At 38.6% G+C, this 22,589-nt stretch overlaps 1 protein-coding gene and 1 pseudogene across 1 annotated transcript in view; both read right to left on the reverse strand.

The window, feature by feature from the left end:
• The window catches only part of ZSWIM5 (zinc finger SWIM-type containing 5), a gene marked incomplete in the record, with an annotated part of 174,855 nt that overhangs the window by 79,885 nt on the left and 72,381 nt on the right, over positions 1 to 22,589 (reverse strand).
• Positions 12,603 to 19,718, reverse strand: LOC102478621 (pachytene checkpoint protein 2 homolog; annotated as a pseudogene).

The raw sequence follows: 22,589 nt of genomic DNA on the forward strand, positions 1-22,589 counted from the left end.
ATAAATAAATAAATAAAGTTAAATAAAATAATTATTTTAAAAAATATATTTGTCCAAACTAAATTGTTTAAAATTCTTCAATGCTTCTACAATGGTCCCCCTACGATTATGGGATAAAGTTCAAGCTTCCAACATTGTGACTGCTGCTGCTGCTGCTGCTCCTTTTTTAAATTTGCCAGAGAGAAGTGGGTGGGGGTAGGGGAGAAGGCACCTTCTATGGGGTATGGTCATACCATAATCCCTTCTCCTCCATTTCTCCCTCCTTTCAGGATGTGGCTTCTTCTCTCTCTTCAAACTTGCTCCCCATCACTTAACACACTGAACACATTGAACTACTGAAGACTCTGGCTTATGTTATGTTTTCTCCATTTTCTTAGTATCTAAGCCTTTGCAAATATATTTCCCTATACCAGGAACGACCTCACCTCCTCCTCATCCTTAATTCTTGACTCAACTGATACCCACTCTGGGAAGCCTTCCTGACTACTTTGTGCAACTAGTTAAGTACTTTTTCCTCAGCCATAGGTTTTTTTTTTTTTTTTCATCAGTCATATCCCCATTATAGTGCTTTATATCAATATAATTAACAGTTTTCCTTTCCTCTTTCCAATTGCCAGAGAGGGCATGTGTGCCCAAGAGATACAGACAGACAGACAGACAAAGGAAAGGGAAAAAGCATCCCCCAATGGGTGTAGTCATGTAATAGTCCCTTCTCCATTTCTCCATCCTGTTGGGATTTTGGGCATGCACACACATGTGCCTGTTGTGTTTTTCAAGCTGCAGGGGCCAGGATTCAAACCATGGTCAGTCACGTGGAATCTGGCTCCTTTAATCACTAGGCTACAGGGCCAGCCTGTAATTAATAGTTTTTATGTTTGTCTTTTTTCTTTAGATTGTAAACTCCTTCAAAGTAGGGGTTATGTCTTTTACCCTCTATATTTTCATCTCAGGCATATTGTCAGGGCTTAATAAGTGCCTGTTTATGAATGAATAAATAAATGAACTGAATCTTTAATTCACATATTCAAAACTATAACTGACAGAGAATTCCTGATTTTATGGTTAAAATCAAATTGTCCAATAATTACACAATTACTGAAATGATGAGCAAAGTAATAATTATTAGTATAGAAGCTAATAATAATATCACAGCACCAAGGTTACTTTCCATAATTCATATTTGTGCCTCAGATGGATAGCTGTTATGCTTCTGCCATTTTTTAATAATTATTTTTTATTTTATTTTATTCATTGTCATTATTTTACTTTTTAAAATTTTATTAAAGTTGACCAGAGAGAGACAGAGACAGAGAAGGAAAGTGAGAAAGCAAGCCACCAGGTCTGGGACTCAAACCACAGTCAGCCATGTGGGAGTCCAGCCACCTGAACCAGCATACCACCTGCCGGCCTTGATTCTGCCATTTTTTATAACCCATTTTATAAAATGTAAAATATGAAGAATGGGCCAGCTAATGGCATAATAGTTCAGGCAGCAGTATCCCACAGGTTAACTACACAGTTCAAGTCCCAGACCTGGGAGCTTGAAAAACATGCCAGGTGTGTACCCAAAATCCTGAAAGAAGGAAGAAATGGATGAAAAGGGAGTGCTGTGTAACCATTCCCCATGCTAGGTGCTCTCTCACTCTCCCTACTGACCCCAGTATGTCTCTCTCCAGCAAGCACCTGTGCCCTCTGGCAAATTAAGAATACATGAGTAGTCTTATTAACTACCATTTACTGAATACTTACTTGGTACTGGACAATGTTCTGAGTGCTTTCCATATGTTACCTTATTAAATCACAACAACCCCACAAAGTAGGGTCTATTATTATCTCCCTCTTTCAGATAAGAAAACTAAGGCTCAGAGAGATAAAAGAACTTGTCTAAGATCACACAACCTGTAAAAAGTAGAGTTGAGATCTGAATATAGGCAATTTGGTTCTAGAGCCTGCACTTATAACTACTACGATATATTGAATACAACTACACGGTTTAAATTATGTACAGACAATTTTATAGAAGTAATTAGTGAGTACCATCTATTGATATAAAGATGGAGTCCTGAACCGATGACAAGTCAGTAAAATTATGTTGGTCTGGTTTCCTGGGCAATTGTCCAAGGCAAATGAAACTAACAAGTACTCTGTGATACTCTCATAGTTGGAATAAAGATAGGCTCATGAACTCATCTGTACTAGACAATGTCTTAGCACAGTGAATGAATCATCTGCTTAGAGTTCTAAAGGGAAAGCACTTCTCCGTACAGCCCCGTGACACCATTCAGTCTTTTGTGTTTCTGAGTTGTAAGAAAGGGTCTAGCAAAGCTTGGGCAATTAAAACCACTTTGCTCACTGCTCTTTTGATTTACCAGACCTCTAGACAGGTGGTAAAGCATGAAAATGAATGTCATTTAAGCCAATGGCAAGGAAAAGAACAGTTGTGATTTACAGAAGGGATAATCTTTAATATGTGTATATATATATATATATATATGAGATATATATACACAAGGGAATAAATTAAGCAACTCCTTTGAATGAGAATGTTTTGCCTTAAATAAGTTTGGTTTTGATGAAACTACACAATATAAAAATTAGACCTTCTCACTTAATTCCTGTTTCCTGGAAGGCCATAGCAGTTTACTCACAGAAAAATAGTCACCGTTTCTTTCCTTTCTGTTACCTAGCAAAACAGCAGTAATGAAAAAGATGAAAACAGTGAGAATGACACCTACAAAATAACTAATTTCTTTTCCAGAAAGCCTTGCTCAAGAAGTGGGTAGCTACTGCTTGAATAGGAACACGGAAATGGCTCTGTAGCCCCTTACTATGATACAGCAACGTCAGGAATAAGGATGCTTGAGTTCTAATTCCAGTATCTCTCACAATTCCTCTTTGCCTCAGTTTCTTAATTATGCAAATAGATATAATAATACTTATCTACTTATTAGACTCATATGAAAATAATTTGTAAACAACACATTTCTCAAAGATCTCATTCAATAGAAATTCACTGGCCAGGGCAAGGGCCTATATAAATTCATAAGAAGCAGATGGCCCCCACGTACTGGGTAAGGATGCAGGAGACTGTAAAGTGAGGAGCACCATTGTTATTTGGGAATACAAATAATGCGGCCTATTACCCTGAGAGCTACTTGGTTTGTTTGTATTAGAGAGGTCACTCTAAGCTTCTCAGAACAGCTGAGTAAGCTGGAGAGCCCTTCTTGTGGCCATCTGCTCCCCTCCCAGACTCCTCTGGCAAATCGAGAGGTTTTCCTTATATTAACTTCCTAAGGATAGTTACAGGTCCGTCTCAGCACCAGCTTCAGCAGGCATTGGTCTCTACTCTCCATTGGTGCCAGCAACCACAGTTAAAGAACAATGAGGCTCCAGAAGCCCAGGTATTCACTTACAGAGATATCTTTGCCTACCTAGTTTTCCAGTATTCTTTTATTTACTTCCTTCTAAAGGAATTATATGTATATTTTAAAAAATTGAGATTTGGCTTTTGTTACTTTAGAAACATTTTATGTAGAAAAATAATGAAATGGGAAGAATTGTCTGGACGATTCATTAAAAAGTCTAAATGTATAAAACATAATTACTTTAAAAAAACAGTCATTTCATTTTTCTTGTAACTACTCTGTGGTGCATAAGACTTACAGAACAAGTTATCTTATATACTTGTTTTATAAGTAGATAACCAGTCTATTCAGAACTGCAGATCAAATCCCTCTTCAGTTCACAGATTTGAACATAGACTAGGAAAAAAAAAAAAAACCACACACACACACACATTCTTCAAGCAGTTTTCTCCAGAAATGGTGTGCATATATACAGGGTACATATGTCAACCAAAAGGATGTTGGGTGGCTAAATTCTGGCATAGCATTCAGTGTGTACTTTACTACACGACTCTCAATGGTGGGGCTCTATGAACATTTTTCAACAGACCCTTCCGGTGTGGGTGCTTTTTGGGTGATCCTATTGTCACTGTTTTAGCCTCAGGGATACAGAGTTTTGTACTGTGTACAAAATCAGGTGTGATATGGTTCCTTGACGCTTAATTCTGGCTTAGTGTACAGTGTGTGCGAAACAGCTTGACTCTCAATGGTGGGTCTCTATGAACATTTCTCAAGAGACCTTTAAGTTGGGGGTGCTTTTTGGGTGAGCTTATTTTCATAGTTTTGTCCTCAGAGATACAGAGTTTTGTACTGTGTACAAAATCAGGTGTATAACTACTACGATATATTGAATACAACTACACGGTTTAAATTATGTACAGACAATTTTATAGAAGTAATTAGTGAGTACCATCTATTGATATAAAGATGGAGTCCTGAACCGATGACAAGTCAGTAAAATTATGTTGGTCTGGTTTCCTGGGCAATTGTCCAAGGCAAATGAAACTAACAAGTACTCTGTGATACTCTCATAGTTGGAATAAAGATAGGCTCATGAACTCATCTGTACTAGACAATGTCTTAGCACAGTGAATGAATCATCTGCTTAGAGTTCTAAAGGGAAAGCACTTCTCCGTACAGCCCCGTGACACCATTCAGTCTTTTGTGTTTCTGAGTTGTAAGAAAGGGTCTAGCAAAGCTTGGGCAATTAAAACCACTTTGCTCACTGCTCTTTTGATTTACCAGACCTCTAGACAGGTGGTAAAGCATGAAAATGAATGTCATTTAAGCCAATGGCAAGGAAAAGAACAGTTGTGATTTACAGAAGGGATAATCTTTAATATGTGTATATGTGTATATATATATATATATATGAGATATATATACACAAGGGAATAAATTAAGCAACTCCTTTGAATGAGAATGTTTTGCCTTAAATAAGTTTGGTTTTGATGAAACTACACAATATAAAAATTAGACCTTCTCACTTAATTCCTGTTTCCTGGAAGGCCATAGCAGTTTACTCACAGAAAAATAGTCACCGTTTCTTTCCTTTCTGTTACCTAGCAAAACAGCAGTAATGAAAAAGATGAAAACAGTGAGAATGACACCTACAAAATAACTAATTTCTTTTCCAGAAAGCCTTGCTCAAGAAGTGGGTAGCTACTGCTTGAATAGGAACACGGAAATGGCTCTGTAGCCCCTTACTATGATACAGCAACGTCAGGAATAAGGATGCTTGAGTTCTAATTCCAGTATCTCTCACAATTCCTCTTTGCCTCAGTTTCTTAATTATGCAAATAGATATAATAATACTTATCTACTTATTAGACTCATATGAAAATAATTTGTAAACAACACATTTCTCAAAGATCTCATTCAATAGAAATTCACTGGCCAGGGCAAGGGCCTATATAAATTCATAAGAAGCAGATGGCCCCCACGTACTGGGTAAGGATGCAGGAGACTGTAAAGTGAGGAGCACCATTGTTATTTGGGAATACAAATAATGCGGCCTATTACCCTGAGAGCTACTTGGTTTGTTTGTATTAGAGAGGTCACTCTAAGCTTCTCAGAACAGCTGAGTAAGCTGGAGAGCCCTTCTTGTGGCCATCTGCTCCCCTCCCAGACTCCTCTGGCAAATCGAGAGGTTTTCCTTATATTAACTTCCTAAGGATAGTTACAGGTCCGTCTCAGCACCAGCTTCAGCAGGCATTGGTCTCTACTCTCCATTGGTGCCAGCAACCACAGTTAAAGAACAATGAGGCTCCAGAAGCCCAGGTATTCACTTACAGAGATATCTTTGCCTACCTAGTTTTCCAGTATTCTTTTATTTACTTCCTTCTAAAGGAATTATATGTATATTTTAAAAAATTGAGATTTGGCTTTTGTTACTTTAGAAACATTTTATGTAGAAAAATAATGAAATGGGAAGAATTGTCTGGACGATTCATTAAAAAGTCTAAATGTATAAAACATAATTACTTTAAAAAAACAGTCATTTCATTTTTCTTGTAACTACTCTGTGGTGCATAAGACTTACAGAACAAGTTATCTTATATACTTGTTTTATAAGTAGATAACCAGTCTATTCAGAACTGCAGATCAAATCCCTCTTCAGTTCACAGATTTGAACATAGACTAGGAAAAAAAAAAACAACCACACACACACACACATTCTTCAAGCAGTTTTCTCCAGAAATGGTGTGCATATATACAGGGTACATATGTCAACCAAAAGGATGTTGGGTGGCTAATGCCTACACCTGGCTTATTGATTTGAACAGAGAATATGGCAACATATATTTGTAAAATTATTATTTTTTAGAGGTTTTTGTCCTAGGGTGTGTGCACTTACTAGAGAGAGAGAGAGACAGAGACAGTGAGAGGGGAAATGAGAAATCACCCCCTGGGGGGATAGCCATGCCACAAACCCTTCTTTTCCATTCTCCTTCTGGGATCTTGGCACACACACAAATGCACCCGTCATGATTTCAAGCCACTGGTTCCAGGACTCAAATTGAGATCAGCCATGTGGGAGTCCAGCAACATAACCACTATGCCATTTTTCCGGCCCCAAATGTAAAATTATTTAAAAATTACTCGGAAACATATTTTTGGTCAACCACAATATTGAATGATCAAATAGTTATTTTCAAGACTTCAGAATAGTACCCAAACTTATTTTAAAGCATTAAAAAATTACAGAGAGTGGCCTGGCTACTCTTTTGAGAGTATGTACACTGAATCAAGTCATCAAAATATACAGAAATTGTATTTAAATGTGTTTATATATGATATATATAATATATACACAATGTGCTTAGAACAGTGTCTTGCACAATGTTTGACAATGTTATTATTACACTAGTGTTCCAGCTGTAACTCTAACCAGCTCCTTTATTTCAATATCTAAAGATCCCCTCATTTCAAGCAGATCCTAACCTAAATTATCTAAAGTAAACACCAGGCCTGCTCCATGGCCTGTTAAAATAAGGAAGCCAGATCCCACATGGCCAGCTACACAGTTCTAGTTCTAAACTTGGTGGCCTGAAGAAGCACACCCAAAATCCTGAAAGGAGGGAAAGATGGGAGAAGGGTTGTGGCATGACCATTTTCCATTGGTAGTACTTTCTCCTCTCCCTCTCTGTCTTGCTGTTATCTCTGGTGGTTACACATGCCCTATAGTATAAATAAATAAATAAATAAATAAAAATTTTAAAATGCCTATACATATACATCATTATGAACTGGAATAAAATTCTTAATCAAAAGACTAATTTTCAGGCAATCTTAATCCTCAACTTTTCTAAACACTATGACATTTTATTCCCAACATGGCCTTTTTAATATGGAGATGAATGCAGATACCACATAACATTCTTTATTTAAAGGTTTCATACACTAGTAACCATGCCATTCCTAACATTTATAGTATTTTGGCCAAGGCCTCATATTACTCTCTAGTTCTACTCTTTTGTTCCATCTTGCAACTTGACCTGTGTGGGGCAGCAAGAATGTCAAAATAAATTCAGTTAGGACAATGCTTTTCATTTTGTTTAGAAACTGGAATAAAACCATTTTTCCACATTCTATAGTAAACTGATTCCATATAAATACCAACTGGATGGAAGACATTCTCATTAAGTCTTCACTCAGGGTTCTAAATGCATTCACATCATCCACTGATCTGAGGAGCAGCTCTTTGTAAGAAAAATCTCTAGTGTCAGCAACTCTTCTGAAACAAAATTGTATCACTGCATAATCCCTTCAATTGGCCAGCATCTCCTTAAGTTTTTATATGGCTTTTAACTCCTTTGCTGCCTTAACCCCAAAGTCAGGGAACAAAATTTAAACAGAATGTTCCTCCTCATGTATACTACTTCTTTGGAAAGATTCCCTGAAAATCTTTAGCATTCCTAAATTGTGAATTATGCACTTAGGATTCTCTTGCTGATATAATTCATTTTTATTTTCTTTAAACCAGTTTAAATTGTTTATCAAACAGTAATGATCTGAGCTAAAGCTCAATTTACTCTGGAATTGTCTCAGAATTAAGGCAGAATAGAACTCAGAAAGTATACAGACATAAGGAAAAGAAGAACTTTCGTTTGTGAGTCATAAGAATCAAACTCACTTATTGAGGAGCCTATAGTACAAACAAAAAAACTGGATGAAGCTTTTTCCCATTTAATCTAGGTCTAGATTCCAAAGTTCCTCATAAATGAACTCTCAAGACGAAAGAAGCAGGTGAAGAAGAGAGTTTTGGGATGTTTTTGCAGCCAGGGATATACAGTGTCCTGGGATAGAAATACTCTCACCTGAGAAGAGAATCTGGGATGTTTTTGCAGCTGATATGCAGAGTCCTGGAGTAGAAATACTCTTATCTTGAGAAATACTCTTACCTAGCTAAAAGATAAAAATCTAGAGTCCCTATAGATCAAGAGTCAAAGAAGTTCCATTGGCTCAAAGGTCTAGGACTACCCAGTAGGGTATCAGTCTCTGCATCAAAATATTATGCCAGGCAAACTTTCTTTCATGCAAAATTGGTGGAAAAATAAAAACCAAGGCTATTATCTATGAAAATAATGTTAAACTTTAATAGTCATTTGAAAGAATATTCCAACAGCAATTCCAAAGGACAGAACCACTGATTAACTCGTTCGTTCATTCAACATTATTTAAGCCCTTACTGTGCTAGGCTGGGTATCAAGGATAATAAGATGAGAAGAAACAGTGTCTAGTGTGAGAGACAGATAAGTAAACATTTATAACTGAGTGAATAAATGTTATGAAAACATTAGTAGGTGGTAGGTATTATAAAAATAATAGAGAAGGAATACCCAGTCCAGGCTAAGGGGCCAAGGCTCAGAAAAGACTTTCAAGCAGTAGTGACATTTGAATTGAAAGACATACCTTTGTCTTGAGTATGGTGATTCTTGTAACTTAGCATAGCCCTCATGCGGGTACCTGGGGACACTATGCCTATGGAATTGCTGTTAGACCAGTGACTTGTGGAGTCTGAGGCTAAGTCAGGGAAACTCCTACACCCATCCAAGGTGTACCTAATTTATTTGTACCTGAGTATTACCAGGGGAAATGAAAACAAAGAAAAGCTCCTGGAAAACTGTGCAAATAGTTCTGTCAACTGCTCCCTGAAGAACAGTGGTTAATGCTATCTTGCTGGCAAGCTTTGGTCCCTGTCTTACATACTTTGAATAGATGTCAAGGGTGGTTCCTTATCGTGTTATATGTCTGAATGTTAAATGAATCTAAGAAAACACCTCCTGGTGGGTGTGATAAAGTGTAAAGTTCTTAGAAAGGTGCTATTACATGATGTGTTCTAGTAATAAGTGTTAACTTTTATTATATTACATAAAAACTCTTAGAATAAGGACCAGCAGGAGGCCGGCAGGTGGCGTGGTAGTTAAAGGCGCTGGCTAACCGTGGTTTGAGTCCTGGATCTGGTGGCTTGCTTTCTTGCTTTCCCTTTCTCTCTCTCTCTCTGTCTCTCTGATCAAATTAAAAAGTAATAAAAAATGAAATAAAATAAATAAATATTTTTTTAAAAAAGAATAGAGACCAGCAGATGGTGTAATGGTTATGTTGTTGGACTCCCATGTAGTTGACCATGGTTCAAGCCCCAGAATCAGAGGCTTAAAACTCATGCCAGGTATGTATGCATGTGAGCCCAAAATCCCAAGAGGAGAATAAAAGAGAAGGGACTGCAGCATGGCCATCTCCACCAGGGGGTGATTTCTTCTTACTGTTGCTCTGGTGAGCACATACACCCTTTAGCAAAAATCTCTCTTAAAAAACAACAACAACAACAAAAAAACTCTCAGAATAATGACTGGTACAATCTTAACATTTGTTCAAAATATGTTGCTATTACTCATAGTATTACCACCCCACCCCATACCAATACTACTATAATGAGATGGTTCTTTTTTTTTTGGAGAGGTTTTTGCCATAGGGCGTGTGCACTCGCCAGACAGACAGAGAGATAGAAAGCGAGAAATCACCCTCCAGGGGGGATGGCCATGCCGCAATCCCTTCTCCTCCATTCTCCTCTCGGGATTGTGGGCACGCACGCACACACGCCCAGCGTGAGTTTTAAGCCACTGGGTCCGGGACTCGAACCGTGGTCGACTCTGTGGGAGTCCAACAACATAGCCATTACACTAACTGCTGGTCCCAATGAGATGGTTCTTATATAGGAGTACAAGTACATGGCTGTATGGCTGAAAGGTAGAGTGTAAATAGAAGACAAAGAAGAGCCATCAAAAGGTTATTTTATTCTTTAGAGGTTCTTGTCATAGGGTGCATGTGCTTGCCTGAGAGAGAAAGAGACTGAGACAGTGAGGGGGGAAGTAAGAAATCACCCCCGCCCTGGCCCCAAGAAGGATGGCCACTCTGTAATCCCTTTTCTTCCATTCTCCTGGGATCTTGGGCATACACGCACACATACCCAGTGAGATTTTCAAGCCACCAGGTCTAAGACTCAAACTGTAGTTGGCCACATGGTATTATAGCAACATAACCACTCTGCCTTCTGCTGGACCCCAAAAGATTATTTTATTTTATTATTTTTTTAGGTTTTTGCCATAGGGTGTGTACTCTTGCCAGAAAGACAGTTAGAGGGAAATGAGAAATCACCTCCAGGAGAATGGCCATGCCACAATCCCGCCTCCATTCTCCTCTTGGAATTTAAGGCATGTACGTACACACACAGGCCTGGCATGATTTTCAAGCTGCTGGGTCTGGGGCTCAAACAGCAATCAGCCATGTAGAAGTCCAATGCCTTAACTACCATGCCATCTGCTGGCCCCAAAAGGTTATTTTAAATAAGGCAATAGTAGATCAATGTTTCAGAAAGATCATTCTTTTTTTTCTTTTTTTTTTTTGGAGAGGTTTTTGCTATAGGGCGCGTGTGCTTGCCAGACAGACGGAGACAGACAGAGAGACAGAAGACGAGAAATCACCCCCCAGGGGGATGGCCACACCGCAATCCCTTCTCCTCCATTCTCCTCTCAGGATCTTGGGCGCGCATGCACACGTGCCCGGCGTGAGTTTAAGCCGCCGGGTCCAGGACTTGAACTGCAGTCGACTATGAGGGAGTCCAAGGACATAGCCATTATGCTAACTGCTGGTCCCAGAAAGATCATTCTTGAAGGAATGTGGAGAATGGATTGTAAAAGAGGGATCAGAACCGAAGCAGAGGGAAGCTAATAGAGGTTTTTGCCTTAGGGCGTGTACATTCACAGGGGTAGGGGTGGGAGGAAGACAGAGACAGTGAGAGATAAAGTGAGAAATCACCCCTCAGGAGGGATGGCCACACTGCAACCCCTTCTCCTCCATTCTCCACTTGGGATCTTGGGCATGCACGCACAAGCGCCCAGCATGGGTTTCAAGCCACCAGGTCCAGTACTTAAACCATGGCCGGCCACGTGGGAGTCCAGCAACGTAACTGTTATGCCATCTGCTGGTCCCAGTGAATAAAAGTCTTAACTTCCTCTCCAATTGAAAATCTTTTTCCCCTTGCCTTATTATACTGGCTGACATCCATATAATATTAAAGAGAAGGTGAGAGCAGAAATCATTGCCTTAGTCCTGATCTTGAGGGAAAACATTCAAGTTTCCACCATTAAGCTAGCTGTAGAGTTTTTGTAGGTGCTCCTTAATAGGTTGAGGATGTTGTCTTTTATTGCTAGTTTTAAGAGACAGAAAGAAAAGAAGAGAGAGAGGGAGCAATGAGCTGTTCCCATGTGGGTCTGCCTTGCAGAGCATCATGTTCCACTGCTACACCACCATCCACTGCTACACCACCATCCACCCCATACATTTTTTACATGTTATTAACTGGCTTACAATTTACATTCTTTAAAAAAAATGTTTCATTAAAATAAAATTCACATAATGTAAAATTTACCATTTGAAGGTGTATAATTCAATAGTTGTGTTTTCTGTTTGTATGTAAACAAAGTAAGTTTCCAAAAGATTTTTGCAGTGTATTAAAAAAAATGCTCACATCTGAAAATAACTACCACCCTTTAACTTGAGTGTTGTGCACATTTTTTAATACCATGGTTACACGCTTATTTAGAGATCTTTTGTTTCTGTAACACTACATTAGTCTTCCTTTTATAAAAAAGCAAAACTTGTTAGCATTATGTATCTGATTGACTGAAGGCAGGATGGAAATAAACACATCTACATAACTTTTCACTGGGAGCAAAAAGAATTTGAATGATCTTTCACAGTGAAAATTATAAGCTATTTGTTCTCTACCATACATTTTTAAATAATATAACACACTTCTTTTAACAAGGCTTGGCCTCATGGATTTCTGGCTTGTAAATCTAAACAATGTTTTACAGAGATTTCTAGAGCAGCGGCTGTGGTGAGTCAAGTAACATCACTTATTATACTATTCTCCTTTAGAAAACTACAGGATAGGGAAGCCCAGGATCAAATGAAAACTGAAAACACTTCTCTCTTCAAATTGCTTGTCCACTGCCAAACTGTGAAATAGAATTTTATGACTTTTGACTACAACATTACTGATTTTTCTTCTATGCTTTCATTTCCAGATTTAAGGATTTTTGTCTTCTTTTGAGCTGTTGATAGGTTCATGTACCTACTATTTGAACAGAATCCTAACCTGTTTCCTGGCTTTAAGTCATAAGCAAAGTTCTCTTAACATTTTTTGATTTTGATAGGAACCTGGAGATGGAGTGTGTGCATGAACAGGAAAAGCAGTTTCCTCAGAACCCCACAGCTAAGGCCACTGTTCATCCTTAAAATTTCACTTAAAAGGAGGCTCAATTTTGACCTGCTGTTTTCAACGAAGCCCATCATCTCCAGCTCCTGAAGAATCTCTAGCTGCTGGTATTGATCTCATACTTTATCAGTTCTTCCAAACAAAAATGGTAAATTTTGAAGATGGCTGCCACAGAGGGCAGCCTGATAGACTGTTTGGTATTTAGTCAGCCCTGCTCATGAAAGCCATGTCAACCTTCTCAGTGATGACAGATGTGGTCAGAGTGACCTCATGAAACGCCTTTTAATCTGATTGGGCCAGTAGGTTGTGTGGTGGTTAAGGCACTACATGGTTGACCACAGTTCAAGTCCCCGACCTGTCAGCTTAAAAATCATGCTGGGCATGTGTGCATGTGCACCCAAAATCCTGGGAGGAGAACAGAGAAGAGATTGTGTTATTGCCATCTCCCCCAGGGGGTAATTTCCTCACTTTCCTCCCTCTCTTTTTATGCTTGAAATGTCTTAACCTATTCTCAAATGCCTTCTGTTTTCCAAAGGAATGGCTAGACTCTGGCCCACAGCTCCCTATCCTGGAAGCACTGGAGAGGGTGGGGCTGAGCACTGGCCCTGAACCACATCAGGGTGCATTTTTCATTGGCATATACTTTCAATTCTTTTGCGCAATAAAACCAAGTGCTTATAAAATGGGGGAAATGCCTTTTAATATGATCAATTTGGGTCAAGACTGCATTGACCACACAGATGTGTCTGATGGCTTGGGGCTTACCCTACAGGTATTGTAGAGGGACTCTTCACAATGTGTCATGAGACTTTCCATCTCATCAATCAGCACAAACATCTTTATTATCATTCAAATCCAGAAATTTCTGGAGCATCTTAATTACCAGCTTGCCACTTTCAGAGAGCCACTTAGAAAAGAGGCTAATAGCTATTTATTTCAATTAATTTGTCATACTGGTACCAGCTTGGATATCTAATGGTCAATTTCTGGATTAATGCTTTACACAGGGATGTTTTTCCCATTCTCCTGGAGAAGTGTGTAGCAGAACAACCCAGTTCCAGGTGATGAAGTTACCATGACCTAATCAAGGAGGTAAGATCTGGCTTTTACACCATACAAAACTCATGGAATTTAGCTGCAGGCAGAACTTGTGATTTGCCACAACTGCATTTTCTATCTCTTCCTCCAAATTTTCACTGCCGGCTGGATGATATAAGGTGCAATGGTATACATTCTCAAGCCAGTGGACTGAGAGTCTTTAACTTTTAATTCAGTATCAACAACTGATAGAAAGGTTCATCAAACTCAGTCCATGTATAATTATAAAACATAATATTCCATTTGTTGAGTAACTTTCCAACACTCAGCTTTGTATCTTCTTTTTCTATAATGCTAATGCTTCATTGATGCATCTCCACATGGACGCAGGTGACTCGGTAACACAGGGCAGTGCCTGCTTCAGGTTGCCCATGGACTTGTCTGTCCATGTTGCTGTTACCAACAACAGGAGCAGTTTCCAGTGGGCAACTGGTTAGGGTTTGGCTGCCCTTGGGCCTCACACCACTGCCACCACTGCCAATAATTGTTTTAATTGAGATTTAATAAAATCCACAGAACACAAAATTAATCATTTTAAAGCAAGCAATTTAGCTTCAATGAGCACATTCATAATATTGTGCAAATGTCACCACTGTGTCCTGAAAATATTAATATCCCAAACAGAAACTCTGTACCCAACAAGCAATAATCATCATTCCTCACTCCTTCCAACTCCTAGTCATCCCTACTGTACTTTCTTTCTCTATGAGACTGTCTATTCTAGATATCTCATACCAGTGGAACCATACAATACCAGTTCATTTGTGTCTGGCTTATTTCATTTAGCACAATGTTCAAGGTTCATCCATGTTGTGGCATTATCAGCACTTAATTCTTTCTGATGTCTGAATAATAGTCCACAGCATGGTCATACCAGATTTAGTTTATCTATTCACTGGGTGATGGGACATTTGGATTGTTCCTCCTTTTACTTATTGTCAATAATGCTACTATGAATATTAGTATACAAGTATCCATCTGAGTCCTTTTTCAGTTAATTTGGGTATATACTTAGGAGCAGAATTGCTAGTCATATGGTAATCCTATATTTAACATTTTTTTTAAAAGAAGTTTTATTTAACTTTACTTTTATTTATTTATTTATTTATTGTTTGGAGAGGTGTTTGCTACAGGGCGTGTGTGCTCACCAGAAAGACAGAGAGAGACAGAAAGCGAGAAATCACCCCCCAAGGGGATGGCCATGCCACAATCAATTCTCCTCCATTCTCCTCTCGGGATCTTGGGCATGCATGCACACATGCCCAGCATGAGTTTATGCCACTGAGTCCGGGACTCGAACCGTAGTTGGCTACATGGGAGTCCAGCACACAGCCATTATGCCAACTGCTGGTCTCTTTTATTTATATATTTTAATTTGATCAGAGAAGGACAGAGTGAGAGAGAGAGAGAGAAAATGAGAAAGCGAGCCGCCAGGCCCAAGACTCAAACCACAGTCAAGTCATGTGGGAGTCCAGTACCCTTAACCACCACGCCATCTGCCAGCCCTGTTATATTTAATATTTTGAGGAATCATCAACCACCACGGCTATACCATTATGTAATACCACCAGGGACAGATTAATAAGATTCTAATTTCTCCACTTCCTCACCAACACTTAATTATTTTTTTAAGAATTATTTTCTTTCTTTCTTTTATTATTATTATTCAAATGAGTTTTGCTAGAGAAAGACAGAGAAAGAGAGGGAGAGTGAAAAAGCAAGCCACCATGTCCAAGATTTGAACCAAGGTCGGCCACGTGGGAATTCTAACACCTTAACCACCACGGCACCTGCTGGCCCCCTTTTTTCTTTTTTTAAAGTATTATAGCTACTCTAGAGGGTATCTCATTGTGGCTTTGATTTGTGTTTACCAAATGACTAATGATTCTGAACATCTTTTCATGTGTTTATTGGCAATTTTTTTTTTTTTGAGAATTTTTTATTTCAGTTCTTTGCCCATTTTTAAATTGAACCATTGGTTTTTAGGTTGCTTAATTCAGAAGTTTTATATATTCTGAATATTAATCCCTTATCAGACATACAATTTATAAATATTTAATCCCATTCTGTGGGCTATATTTTCATTCTCTTGAGAGTGTCCAGTTAATTTCTTTTATGGCTAAATAATATTCTATGATATAGATATACCAATTTATATTTATCACATTCAACTTTTTCTACTACCCTTAGCTCTCCTTTGGTTATTCATTTTTCAGTTGATAGACATTTAGGGCATTTGTACTTTTGGGATATTATAAATAATGCTATGAACATTCACTTGCAAGTTATTACTTCTTTTTTTTAGTTTGCTCTAGGGCATGTGTGCCCACTGGAGAGATTTGGAGAGATAGAAACAGAGGGGAAGTGAGAAATCACCCCCCCCTGGGAGGGGGGGGACACGGCCATGTCACAATCCCTTCTCCTTGATCTTTCCCTCTCAGGATTTTGTGTTTGCACACACACATTACCAGGGTGTTATTCAAGCTATTGAGTCTGGGACTCAAACCATGCAGTCAACCATGTGAGATCCGGCCACCTTTATCACCATGTCATCGGCTGGCCCCAAGATGATTATTTTTATTCCTCAAAAATACATAAAATGAGAAAATTTACATTTATCACACTGCTAAATGTAACAATAATTTGTAGCTAATGCAAACAACCACAGAAATTAGTGAATTTGATACTAAGATCCTAATTCAGTACTACAAAAAATTCAGGCAAAATTTTATTGATTTTTCAAGATCGGCAGGTGGTATGGTGGTTAAGATGCTTGGTTCCCACATGGTTTGAGTTCCAGACCTGGTGGCTTGAAAATCATGCCAGGTGTGTAAACGTGTGTGCCCCGAAATCCCGAGAGACAAACTGAGGAGAAAGTATTGTGGCATGGCCTCTCCCCATGGAAGTAATTTCTCACTTTCCTTCTCTCTGTCTCTCTCTGGTCAGCACACATACCCTATTATAAAAACTTTTTAAAAAGTATTGATTTTCTTGAATGAATTAGTCAAACATTTATTGGGCACCATGATGTGCTAGACACTATATTAGGTACCGAGGATGCAGCAGTAAATAAGGTAGATTAGGTCCTGTCCTCATGGAGCTTATTTTATAAAAGAGAGGGTAAGCAATAAATGAGTAGATAAATCATATAATTTCTTCCTCTGATGGTGTTATAAGAGAAATAATGTGATGTACATTCATGAGTGTATAGAGTAGGGGATAGGACAGTGACTACTTTAGGTCGTATGGTAAAGAATGGCCTGAGGACATGACATTTTACTTGAAATTGAAAGAAAAGCAGCCAACAGGTTCAACTGAAATCCACTCAAGAATTTAAACAGGGAAACTACAGGATTCTTTGGCATCTCTCATGATTGAGAAAATTTTAATCTGGGGTTAAGACCATTTTTTCCACCCACTTTTTTCTGAGTCCTTCTGCTTAATTCACTCTACTTTTTCATCAGCACCCTTAGCCCCTTGTTCTTATTCCAAACTTTCCTTGTAATAAACATTCATTGGGTCACAGGACTCTGTGAAATAAGTGTATAATCAATCCTTTATGCTACTGTATTTGAGCTCAGAAGCTAAGGCCACTAGCTCATCCCTTAAGTAGCTGCACTTTATTCTTTATTGAGTATTAAAATTCAATTTCAAAAATTCCTTCTTTAAAGATACCTAAAGTGACTATGCAGCCTCATTTGAAAGCTATTATCTTGGGGGAGGGTGAGACTAGCCACTTGGTTATTTCCTTAGGCCTTGGAAGTATGCTAAAGAAATATCACAAGCTTGCCAATTTGTGCCATTACAATTAGAAATTCAAGGTTTCCAATCTCAAGCTTTTGTGAAAAACTCTGCCTTTCTCTGTCCTTGAAATCCCTCCTTTGCACATTCTCTTCTGCAGCTGTCTCAAATCTTGTCACACTAACCTATAAATTATCTAAGAGTGGGTATTGTGTGCCGATACCTGGTACAGTCTGATATTGATTACATAGAACCTCATTCTCTTCTCCTTTTCACTTCTCTTCTGATTATCTCACTCCCTACTTCCTAGAGTTATTAAAAGCTACCAGTCTTTTCCCACTGCTTGTCATATCAATTTATATTTATCATATGTTCACCTTTTTCTATTCCCCTTAGCTCTCCTTTGCACAACCATATTTTTATTTTACCCAATGGCAAAACCCTAACTGTGATGAATCTAACTGGTCTTCCTTTCTAAATTCACCAAGGGTAAATCTTACAGAACACTACTGTCAAAAATCGGACATTGTAAAAATTGACACAAATACATTAATTACACATACCAACTCAACAGATTCTCATTGCTACATATCATTCTATGTCTTCCATATCCAGCTCTCTTATCCTACTTCACAGGAGCCATTTCAAACGCTCTCCACTGTCCTTGAACCTCCAACCTCTCCACTTACCATCTCACTTGTAACAAATGACATTATTTCACACTTTTCAGAGAAGCAGAAATAACCAGCTTTCTGCTTCTCAACCTATAAATTTGTCTCCAGTCCCAGACCTCATTTTCATTTTAATAGAGGTTCTTCTCCCACCCAGTCTTTCCACTTCTGGTGAGTTCTATCACCTATCACCTTAACTCTTTGGATTATTTCCTATCATATTACAGTCAGCTTTCCTAATTCACTAGCTTCTTCTGAACAATCTCCTCTGTAGTCTCTTATTCTTCAGTTTATCTAATAGTCCTCAGGATTCCATCTTAAATTACCTTCTTTTAGTGTTTTCTCTCATCATCCCATGGTTTCAGTTACCATGAATCACATCCAGACTCTCATAACCAACTTCAACACCGCTTGGATTTTCCAGAGACTTAAACTTAGTATGTCTATAACTGAACTCTTCTTCACCTCAAACCTGTTTCTTTCTTTTTATTTTTTTATAATTATTTAATTACATTTGCTATTATTATTATTTATTAATTTGACCAGATAGAGAGAGAGACAGAGAGAAAGGGAAACCAAGAAAGCAAGCCACCAGGTTCAGTACTCGAACCACAGTTGGTTGGCCATGTGGGAATCCAGTGTCTTTAATCACCATGGCATCTGCCAGCCCCCAACCCAAACCTGTTTCTTTATTTGCCTATTTACATGTAGGAATTATTCTTGATGGTCATTTTTCCTTATTTCCCTCATATAGTAACCATGCCAAATCTCTCTCAAATCTGGCCTCTTCTCTCAATTATCATTGCTCCTTACCTAGTCCAAGTAGACATCATCTCTTGCTTGGATAATTTCACTCTCTTTCTCTTTATGTGGTCTCCCTGCCTCTGGACTTACTTCCTGCTATTTTATTAATCTCACTTTCTATTGGGCTGTCAGAAAAAGTCATGGCATATTTTTCTTTTTTCTTTCTTTCTTTCTTTTTTTTTTTTTTAGAGGTTTTTGCTATAGGGTGCGTGAGCTTGCCAGACAGACAGAGAGAGACAGAGAGACAGAAAGCGAGAAATCATTCCCCAGGGGGGATGGCCACGCCACCATCCCCTCTCTTCCATTCTCCTCTTGGGATCTTGGGCACGCACGCACACGTGCCCGGTGTGAGTTTTAAGCTACCAGGTCCGGGACGCGAACCACGGTTGGCTACATGGGAGTTCAGCAACATAGCCATTATGCTAACTGCTGGTCCCATCATGGCATATTTTTCTATACAAAAATGTATCATGACTTTTCTGATGACCCAATAAAAGGAAAATTTGATAATCTCAGTCTCTTGTTGAAACCTTTAAAGGGATTTGTTTAACCATTATAAATGCCTGACACTTCTTTAGCATTTTCTCATCTCACTCCCTCCCTAAAACTCAATGCTTCAGCTTACCTCACATTTTTCAGTTCCCCAAACACTCTATCTTCATTGTGCTTCCTGTGCAGCACACAAGCTACTTCTTCTCTCAGAAACTTCTTTCTCATGCCTGTCCCTGGCTAATTAAGATTAATTCATTAAGACTTTGCTAAATGTCATTCATTTGAAAAGCTATACCAGAACCCTAGATAAATTTGGCTGTTTCTACTATGTGCTTCCTTTTCATTTTGCTCTTCTACCATCATGGGATTTTTTATAATTGCTTAGCTGGCAGGCTTTACCACCACCATCCCAATAGCAGTATTAGACTGTAAGGTCCTAGGGGATAAAACTTTGTCCTGCTCATGGTTGTAATATGGAAGTTATTTTAAAATTTTCTTTTCCTTCCTCTTTATGCCCAATCTACCAAGTCTTAAATATTTTCAAATTGAACCCCTCTTCTCCATACCTAAATTCACATTTTTTTTTTCTATAATAAAAAACGTGTGCAAGGGAGAAAAAAAGAGCAAGAAAGTGAGAGAGACAGAGAAAGAGGGAGAATCCCCAACAGGGTCTCACAATGCCATGATCCCCTTTCTCCAACCCTCCAGCTCCTGAGCTCCCATAGGCTCCCAGCATGTTTTTAAGCAAACCTGGGGACCGGAACCTCAGTGACCACATGACTTCCACCACTACAGTTCAGTCCGCTATTGACTTGTGCCACTAGGATGGACTCCTAATTTCACTTCCCTAGTTACTCATGATCTTTTGGGAAAACCACAATAACTTTGAAAGTGGAGGGGACCAGCAGATGGTGTAATGGTTATGTCACTACACTCCCACATAGTCAATTGCAGTTCGAGTTCCAGATCCAGTGGCTTAAACCTCACACCAGGTGTGTTGCACATGAGTGCCCAAGATCCTGAGAGGAGAGTGAGAGGGGATTAGGGCATAGCCATCTCCCCTGAGGGGTGACTTCTCCCTTTCTGTCTCTTTCTCTCTGAGGGGAGCTCACGTGCCCTATAGCAAAAATCTATCTACAAAAAATAAATAAAAAGGAAATTGGTTTTGCCTCCACGCTCTACCTCCGCAAATCCATCCTCCACAAAGACACCTAAGCTATTTATTTTAAAACACCAACGTTGTCTTTTATTCCTCAGCTGTTTAATTTTCTTTTTAAGGTTTTTGTCATAGATCGCATGTGCCTGCCAGAGAGAGACAGTGAGAAAGTGAGAAATCAATCCTGTTTCTTAATACATTCTCCTGTCATTTCCCAGTGCCACTAGAAAAGCACAGCTGGTCTATCTCTCCAGTTTATCTTCTGAAGTTTCTACAGTGATTTTTATAAAATACCAATTTGAACATGTTACTTTGCTACATAAAATTCTTCAATGGCTCCCCACTGCCAATCTTTTCATTCTTACACACACGCACACACACACACACATACACCCCGTTCTGAAATGTGAGGGGAATAATATTAAACTCTTACTAAAAGGATAAAAGTTTTTGACATTTCCTGTTTTACCTTAAAATTAACAGGAATATATTGGATTGCACACTTTAAATGGGTGAACTTTATCGTATATAAATTATATTGTTATGAATATTTTTGTAAAAAATTGACAAGGATAAAGCACTATATGGCATATCTTTTTTTTTTTTTTTTTTTTAATTGCTAGAGGACACATGCACTCCCCAGAGGCAAAGGTTGGAGAGGGAGGGAGAAAGCATCCTGAATGAGACCTGGTCAGACCGCAATCCCTTCTCCTTGTTTCTCTATTCTTTTGGGATTCTGGGTGCCCGTGGATATTTTTCAAGTGACTGGGGCTGGGATTCAAACCATGGCCAGCTATGTGGGATCCAGCTAACACTAAGCTATGGGGCCAGTCCGATATATTTATGTTTTAAGATAAAAATTACATATTAAAAATTCTACCAGTTAAGTTCCTAAACATTTTTCTTACAAATGGTCAAGTAAGTCGATGAAAGCAGTGCCTTGTTTATCCTGTAGTTTCATATACTCTCCCAGTATGCAGATTTAAACCCAATATCCAGAGAACTAATAACCCCAGAATTGAGAGGCAAAGGCTTAGAGAATAAGTCAAATTACTTAATACAAAATGAAGGCCTTCAGTACACCACACACTTACTGAATTGAATACCTACTATGTGCCATGAGCTGTGGTAGGGTATAACGATAACAAAGCATGTTTCATTTTTTGAGCAGCATACATCCTTTTCCATTAAAATTCTCACTGCTCCTAACTATTCCGTCACCCTTGTCTGAACTATATACCATTCCTCCAAAACACTATGTTCTTTGCTGATACTGCTCTATAATACTTTCCCTATCTCCCTCAGGCAATTATCACTTCTCTGTGTTTCCAAAGAACATTTTCAAAAAGTTCATAGCTCTTCCCTATTGAGGGTAACTTCAATAACTTACTGTAAGATAATCATCTTTGTATTCCAAGCACCTGGAATGTAGCAGTACCTAAAAAAAGTGTAGGTTGAATAAATAAACGCATAAATGAGTGAAAAAAAAAAAAAACACTGAAGTGAGAAGTGCTTGCTACACGGAAGCCATTGAATAGAATTTTGTTAAAGAGGTGAAGGCTGAACTCCACTAAAGTGTATCATCTGCCCAGATGTATTCTTGCCCTAAACATTCCTAAGAAAGGCCCTCTTAGGTCTCCTGGTATATTCCACAAAAACAGCTTTCCTGTTAGTATTCTCAAATCCAAAGTCACTTCTAAATTTAGCCTTCTTTGTGTGACACTATTTATATTGGGTTGTCAGGAAACTCATGACACATTTTTGCATAGAAAAAGGTATCATGACTTTCCAGACAACCTTATGTTTTGAGTAACATATGCTAAAGTGATCTGTAAATTATAAAGAGCTATGATAGTGTTTTTGTGTACATATTCCTTTTAAGAACTGACTTATTTGTAGCCATAGGCTTTTCTGCCTTTCTTTCACCACAGGTTCATTTG

This window comes from Tupaia chinensis, unplaced genomic scaffold (genome assembly GCF_000334495.1).
Source record: "Tupaia chinensis unplaced genomic scaffold, TupChi_1.0 Scaffold000387_1, whole genome shotgun sequence".
NCBI lineage: Eukaryota > Metazoa > Chordata > Mammalia > Scandentia > Tupaiidae > Tupaia > Tupaia belangeri.